The sequence below is a fragment of the Beta vulgaris genome, chromosome 1 (assembly GCF_026745355.1).
Source record: "Beta vulgaris subsp. vulgaris cultivar EL10 chromosome 1, EL10.2, whole genome shotgun sequence".
NCBI lineage: Eukaryota > Viridiplantae > Streptophyta > Magnoliopsida > Caryophyllales > Amaranthaceae > Beta > Beta vulgaris.
In genome coordinates, this window is record NC_079202.1 from 25,148,870 (window position 1) to 25,157,510 (window position 8,641).

Here is an 8,641-nt window from a genome sequence, read left to right on the forward strand (position 1 = left end):
CGGATCCTAAGTGTGCACACCCCCCAAGCTAGTATACCTTTATGAATACAAAGACATTGGAGTAAGCTTAATGCCAACTAGTGGACTTGGAAGAATCCGTCTTGAACAAACCCAAGGGGTAATTGTAATAAGAATAACGTAGGGGTCAACCTTTCCTTTAATTCAAATAAAGAATTATGATAAACAAACTTAATTATAGGAAATAAAAAAAAAAAAATTTAAACTTTTAAAACTCAAACTTATGCTAATATTTTTGAGTTACTCAAAGCCACTGATTTGCAAAAGTGGATTCCTTCATAAAAAAAAAAAATTGGATTATACATGCAAACTGATTTTTTTATTTACTTTTCTAAAACAAACAAAATAATATTTGGTTGGTTTAGCATATCTACGAGTCAACAAAGCAAGAGAAAATACAAGCTTTATTTTATCTAGCCTAAATGATAAGAAGGTTTGATTAAACCAATTGCATATACCAATTCATATAATTTATACTAAAACACACATAACTAATGTATACATAATAATTAAAGATCAAGCCACGTAAACGTACCTTGATAATTCACGAAACAAGAAAATCAACTAGTAAGGGAATGTTCACGAACGAAATCCTCCTATTAATTATAAACTAGTTCTAATCAAAACGATGAACAATTTATGAACTCTAAAAGAAAATAATGCTAAACTAACTAATTATAGACATGATTCATGCTCAAACAATTAAAACATGTTTTTATAAAACTCAAAAAGATCAAAACTAGGAATTAAAACAACTTAAAAAAAAATAGAGTACTTACAAAACCTCCCGCTAAAACTCCTCGGTGAAAACTAAAACTACTCAAAGAGACCACTCACTTTAGGGAAAACTTTATAAGGAACTCTCAATGTTATTTTGGTGAAGAGAAAATGAAGGATTAGAGGGGTATTTATAGTGTAAACTATGGTAGAAAAGAGGTAAAACTTTCCTAAATTATTAAAATTAGGGTAAAAGAATTTAAAAAAATAAAAAAAATTTACAAACATTACAAAGCTGCCGTGCAGCAGCTGTGCAATGCAGCAAAACTAATTTTTGTTTCATTTTTTTATTTAAAAATAACTCTTCCCTTTATTTGTAAAAATTCTTTCCTAAAATCAATTTTGTTTGATTTTAAAGAGATTGTTAAATCTTCCCAAATCAATTAAAATCCCATACTTTCTAATTCAATATAAATCTCATAAAAATCTAATTTTATAAGATTTAAAAAAATATTTTAAATATTTAAAGTTTTCGGTTTTATTTACAAGAATCGATTTTTCAAAACAACACGTATAAAAAAAAATCCAAAAATTACATACTAAAATGTATAATCTAATTTTATTACGCAAAAATGAATTTTGGATTTCATAAAATTATTTATCAAATATTTATTTAAATAACTAACTAAATAAATAAGATAATGACAAGAGTAGCTATTGTTAAAAATTACTAAAATAACCTTTAAAATTCAAACTATATTTCCCTCCAAACGATTCCCTCCAATGTGATTTTAAAATAGTTTAAAATGAGTTTTGAAGATAAAATTTAAAATTATTTTAAATAATCTCAATAAATACTTAAAAATACGGGGTATTACAATCAGTTACATGTTTCTTCTTAGTCATGTCTTCAATTATATCAACTTGACAAACAAGATCTCGTTGTAAATTATTTCTAGAAAAAGTGAATATATTGAAGTGAACTTTCTATTCACCAATTTCAAACGTTAAAATACCATTCTTAAACATCTATAATAGCTCTAGCGGTAGCCAAGAAGGGTCTACCTAAAGTAATGGGTACCTCTATATCTTCATCCATATCAAGAATAATAAAATCAACAGGAATAATATATTTATCGACTTTAATTAGCACATTTTCTAGTATTCCTATTGGATATTTGATAGATCTATCGGCCGCGGCGTTGCAAAGATACAGTAGTAGATTTTATATTATGCAATCCTAACTTCTTGCAAATAGATAAAGGCGTAAGAGAGACACTTGCACCTAAATCACATAAAGCTTTAGAAAATTTAATATCACCTATAGTGCAAGGAATGGAAAAACTTCCTGGGTCTTTCAGTTTAGGGGGAAGATTTTTCTGAATCACAACACTATCTTCCTCACTCAAAGCAATTGTTTCATATTGTTCTAACTTCTTCTTTTTAGACATAATTTCCTTAAGAAACTTAGAATAAGAAGGAATTTGCATTAAAGCATCAATAAAAGGAATGTTAATATGAAACTGCTTAAACATTTTCAAGAACTTCTGAAATTCACTATCTAATTTAGTTTGTTTAAGTCTTTGTGGAAAAGGAATAGGGGGAACATAAGGTCTAACTGTGGGAAGAGGTGTCAATTCAGGATCTTTTTCAGTTTCATAATTCTCCTTCTCTTTTTCACTTTCATTGGCGACCTCATTTTCTTTCATCGTACTTTTTATGTTACTTAACTCCTTACCATTTCTAAGGGTGACAACGTTGTAGTGTTGTTTAGGATTAACTTCAGTTTTACTAGGCAAAGCTCCTTGACTTCTAGAATTGATGGCATTAGCTAATTGTCCAAGTTGAAGTTCTACATTTCTATTAGAAACAACAATCTGATCAACTTTAGTTTGCAACTTCTCAATTCTTTCAGAAGTAGCATTAGCTAAATTTTCAATAGCTAGTTCCCAAGATGGTCTAATTTCTTATTGGGGTTGTTTTTGATGGAAGCCAGGGGGATGTTGTGAATTAAAATTAACATTTTGTTGCCCTGGATTCCTCCAAGAGAAATTAGGGTGGTTTCTCCAGCCTGGATTATAAGTATTAGAATAGGGATCATTTTGTGGGTGCTTATTAAAATTAGATACATATTGAGCTTGCTCCACATTAGCACATTTAGCAGTTAAATGAGCACCTCCACACAAATTACATGGCATAGTAGTAGACATAGAATTGACATTACTCATTTTAGTAAACAAATTAACTAAATTGTCAACTTTTGCATTTAACATGTTAATTCCTTCTACTTCATACATACCAGCAACATTCTTTGGTTTACCCCTATTATTAGACCAATGATAATTATTAGAAGCCATTTCTTCAAGTAACCTATTAGCTATTTCAGTAGTTTTACCCATTATTGCACCTCCTGCAGCAGCATCTATACTGATTCTAACAGATTCATTCAAACCATTATAAAAAGTTTGCACTAGTAACCAATCAGGAACACCATGATGAGGACATTCACATTGTAAATCTTTAAACCTTTCCCATGCTTCATATAAAGACTCCCCATCATATTGAGCAAAACTAGTTATATTATTTCTAAACTTAGCAGTTTTTCCCGAGGAAAATATTTACTAAGAAAAGCTTGAGATAATGTAGCCCATGTTGTAAATGAATTAGGTGGATTAGATTTCAACCACATTTTAGCTTTATCTCTAAGTGAAAACGGAAACAAACCAAGTCGAATAACATCGTCAGTCACTCCATTTAACTTAACAGTGTAGCATTTCTCAAGAAAAGTTATTATATGTTCATTAGGGTCTTTATTATCTAGGCCACTAAATTGTTCTTGTTGAATTATTTGAATTAAAGCAGGGCGAAGCTCAAAATTATTAGCAGAAATAGTAGGTCTTACAATACTTGAAGGGGCCCCACTAGCATTCGGCATTGCGTAGTCACGTAGTGGCTTTTCGTTGTTGTTATCCCCCATCTCTAATGGTTTATTTTCAGATTCTTCAGAGAAGATGTACTCCAAATCAAAATCTGGCAGCTTTTGTATTTGCTCCAACCTCTTATGTTTCCTTAGTGCACGCGCTTTTTTTTCAATCTCAGGATCAAAAGAAACCAAAGCACGATTAGTATGTGGCATACACTAATAAATATCAGAAATATTGAACTTAAATTAATAATTCTATAAGCACAAGAAGGAAAAATCACCAAATATGCAGCAACTTCTACGCTAAATAATTAAGAAACACAACTACTAGTGATTCGACAAAGAAACTAGTTAATAAAAAAAAATTAATACTAATAACTTAAGAACACAAAGATAGCTCTAACAAAATGTTTATGAGAGGAAATTAAAAAAAAAATTATAAAGAAAAATAAAACAAGTGGTAACAAGAAAATAAAGTCTAAACTAATATTAAAAATCCCTTTAGTATGATATTGACTAATTGCCTACCCGACAACGGCGCCAAAAACTTGGTCGGTCCTAAATGTACCTTAAAATACTACAAGTATACGGGTCAATTAAAGTAAATATAGAGTAAGCAAGATATCGTTTCCCACAAGGAGGTCTATAGTCAACTACCAAATTAAGAAAATCTAATATTATTTAGACGATTCGGGTAACGTGAGTAATGAAAATAACTAAGCTAAAATAATATAAACTACTATCAATTCTAACACTAATGGGTAAGAATCAAATATGAGAACCAGTTCCAGGACTTAGATTTCACCAATTACTTTCTACAATGAAATTAAACTAATTGTTGGGTTAAAGACTATTGTATTGCAATGATCGAATTTCCTAATTTATATTATCTCCTCTTCCAAGGTAGAAAACGTATATTTATAATGACTTTACGCCTACTTCCGTGGTCGTAAACATTACCATAAACTCATTACGAACAAGAAATTCATGTAGACGATCACCCCAAGTGTATAACTATTCCTAAAATTATACTACTTGACGTTTGATAATTCTACGAACTAATATTGGAAGTTCACTCCCGCTACTATTCCAATACCTTAAACATATAATCAACTGGCCAAATCAATTATACGAAATCAAACCAAAATTATCAAATTGCAAATGAAATAAATAAACCCAAAAAACTAATTCAATTCATTGACAGAATTTAAATGACTACATCTAGCCCTAGAACAAAGAAATTTAGCTAGACATAACAACTAAATCAACCCAAACAATTTAGATTAAAAATCTGAAATTAAACATAGTAATTAACGTAAACTAATAAAAGAAAGAGATAAACTCCAGATTCATATGAAGAACCAGATGAACGACGCTTGCTCTCACGTCCGCATCCACTGTCCTCTCTGGTCTCTATCTTATCGTCGCCTATGTTGCGCTGCTACCTGCTCTCAATGCTCCGTGTTTTCGCTGGTTTACATCCTCAATGCTGCCTCCTCAGATTTTGGGTCTAAAAACCCAATTTCCCTTTTGTATGCTACCATATTCGTTCTTAAATTGCCGCCTCCTTCTCTTTTGTTTGGCCCAACCTCAGCTCTTTTATTTTGCTGCGTGCCTTTGTTTCCATGATGGGTTTTGGCCCATTTTCCTTTACTCCTTTCTTTTCTTTTTTTTTTCTTTTTTTTTTTCTTTTGTTTCTCTTTTTCTAATTTTCCTACAAAACAAATACATAACAATAACTAATGGGTTCTAAAGTAAAATATTTCCATAATAAAAATATACTACTTTTATAAATATTAAAGTAACCAAATTAGCATGTATAAGTAGTATTAGAATCAAGCAAGTAATTTATTGAGCTCATTTTTCATATTTTATCAACTTTATTGCATAAGTAACTTAACTCTTAAAACATTAAAATATAAGAAGAAAACCTATTATAAGTCCAGAACTTATGCCAAAGAGTAATATAATGGACTAAAATTATATATAAAATAGGGACTTATCAGTCGTGGAGTTGAACATGTTCGACCTAGCATTTGAGCCCAGAAAAGCAATCAAAGCTCAAGCCTTAGCTGATTTCGTCGTAGAGCTTACTCGGCCTACGGTTGATCCCGTCCAGGATCCAGTTGGGGGGAAAACGGCATTGAATCCTTATGGTGGATGGATCGTCCACTGCTAATGGTTGCGGGGCTGGAATAATCTTCAAATCTCTAGAGGAGGATAAATTTGAGTATGCGATCAGATTTCAATTCGAGGCGTCAAACATTGAAGCAGAATATGAAGCACTGCTAGCCGGCATTAAAATGTGCAAAGCGGCTGGGGCCTTCGAAATTGGGGCAAAAACAGATTCACTGTTGGTTGTTAGTCAAGTAAATGGCGACTTCGAATGTAAGAAGGCATCCATGAGTAAATACATGAAGCTGATTCAAGAAGAAATAAAAACCTTAAAGCGGTTTGTGCTCGACCAGATTCCGAGGTCAAAGAATCATCAAGCCGATGCTCTCTCGAAACTCGCCAATTCGGCTGAAGGGGATGTGCCGCGAATTCTATTTTGAGAGGTAAAACCGGAAAAGAGTATTAATCAAGAACAAGTCTTGTTTCTCAGGCGAGGAAATGTCTGGATGGATCCCATCATTGAATTCAAGAAGACTGGACGCCTACCATCTGACCCCTTGGAAGCTAAGTATGTGAAGGCAAGGGATAAGTGGTTCGAGCTTTGAGACGAGACCTTGTATAAAAAAGCATTCAACCGGCCACTTCTGAAGTGCATTACACGAGAAGACGGGTTGGATGTCTTGAAAGAATTACATGAAGGAGCTTGCGCCTCTCACATTGGGGGAAGAGCATTGGGGGAGAAGGAATTAAGGACAGGGTATTATTAGCTCACCTTAAAGGAAGACGCCCTGATATACACCAAAAAATGTGATAGTTGTCAGAGGCATGGTAACATGCATCAGAAGCCGTCCAATTATCTCACTCTCATTATGTTTACCCTTCCCTTTTCCAAATGGGGGATGGATATCTTGGGACCATTTCCTGTAGCTGCTGGCCAGAAGAAATTTTTGTTAGTAGGAGTGGACTATTTTACAAAATGGGTCGAGGTCGAGGCAATGAAAGGGATCACCACTAATGATGTAAAAGGCTTTATCTGGAAGAACCTCATTACAAGATTTGGTATGCCCAAGTCCATTGTCTTTGACAATAGACCACAGTTTGAGACGCCTAAACTCAGGGAATGGTTGGCCGAGCAAGACATTAAAGCCCACTTTGCTAGTGTTTCTCATCCTCAGCGAACGGCCAAGTAGAGGCATTTAACAAGGTTCTTTCCAACGGCATAAAGAAAAAGCTTGACAAAGCGAAAGGTTTATGGGTAGAGGAGGTACATTCTTTGGCCAATCAGAATTACGACCAAGAACTCGGTTAAGGAGACTCCATTTATGCTTATCTATGGCTCAGAAGTTGTCCTTCCCATTGAGATAGAAGAACCCACTCTGCGAGTCATGCTATATTTAGAGGAAGCCAATTGCACTGTTCTTTGCACGGCTTCGGACCAGGTTCCAGAAGTCAGGGGCAATGCCCTATTAAGAATGCAGCTGTATAAACTACGAATGGCTCGCGAGTTCAACAAGAGGGTGGACAGGCGGCCATTGAAGGTGGGGGATCTTGTCTTAAGGAAGATGGAATCAGTCAGATGTGCCAAAGAAATGGGAAAACTCACGCCGAATTGAGAAGGGCCTTACAAGATCATCTAGGAAGTCCAAAGTGGCACCTTCCGTCTAGAAGCTATGGATGGTCATCCTATTCCTCGGACGTGGAACTCAGACACTTTGAAAAAATACTACGTCTGATGTAATTTGAAAGTTGTAGCTTTTTGCTAACAAAGTGCCATGACACATTAATGAAAAGTAGAAATGTATACATCTATCTTGGCTCTTAGCCAAGCAAAATTTATATAATACAAATCTACTTTTTCTCTATGACTGTCTCTTTACTTATGTATTACTAATTGATTAGGGGCATCCTATCATCGGCCGAAACGGTGGTCCAAAACAAAATCATCAATAAAGAGCAGCAAAACAAAAATACTTCTATTAGGAGATCGACTAAACATGTTATAAATCGGTAAGGTTTAAACATGACAAAAGCCATCAATTGAAAAACTTATGAAGTTAACATCAATCTCCTAAACGAAGGCAGCCAGATTTAAGAAACCTTAGTAAAGGGGTCTTACTTTTCGTCAAAAGGCCACTAACAGCAATAACCACCTTAGTAAAGGAATAAGTTATTACACAAAGAAAATAGGACAGATTATTAACATTCTACCTTGCAAAGTATGTCACTATCAAGCATGGTCGTTCTCCTTCTTGCAACGAAGAATTTGCCCAAATCTTCTTCGTCCAAGAATGGGAGGAGAGAACCAACAAATAGTGAATATACAAAGCAAGTAGAAAATCGTCCAGAATCAAGCGTCAAGAAATGACCTCAAACCCTTGTGCAAGTTTTGACGAGTAACTTTGGCACTTGGGTGTTGAAATAATCTTTGAATTAGCTTTTAGGACGGATGACCGTAGAACTTGGTACTCAAATAGTGTTAGGAGTTCATTCGTCCATGATTTAACATTTGATGGTTAAAGTAATAACCTTAACATTCGACCATGATTATGCAGAGTTAGCAGAGATGTTGTAATACTTGATAAGTAAATTGAAGATATAAACCAGAGGCATGGTCGGAAAATGAGATTCTATTATAAAAAAGTCTAAAAGAGAACCAACAAATAGTGAATATACAAAGCAAGTAGAAAATCGTCCAGAATCAAGCGTCAAGAAACGACCTCAAACCCTTGTGCAAGTTTTGACGAGTAACTTTGGCACTTGGGTGTTTAAATAATCTTTGAATTAGCTTTTAGGACGGATGACCGTAGAACTTGGTACTCAAATAGTGTTAGGAGTTAATTCGTCCATGATTTAACATTTGATGGTTAA

The 8,641-nt window shown here is 34.0% G+C and overlaps 1 non-coding gene across 1 annotated transcript; it reads left to right on the top strand.

The window, feature by feature from the left end:
• Positions 1–3,222: 3,222 nt before the first annotated feature.
• Positions 3,223–3,329, top strand: LOC125494578 (small nucleolar RNA R71). Its single transcript, XR_007270817.1, has one exon. It is a non-coding gene; the product is annotated as a small nucleolar RNA R71 (small nucleolar RNA).
• The last annotated feature ends 5,312 nt before the right edge of the window (positions 3,330–8,641 follow it).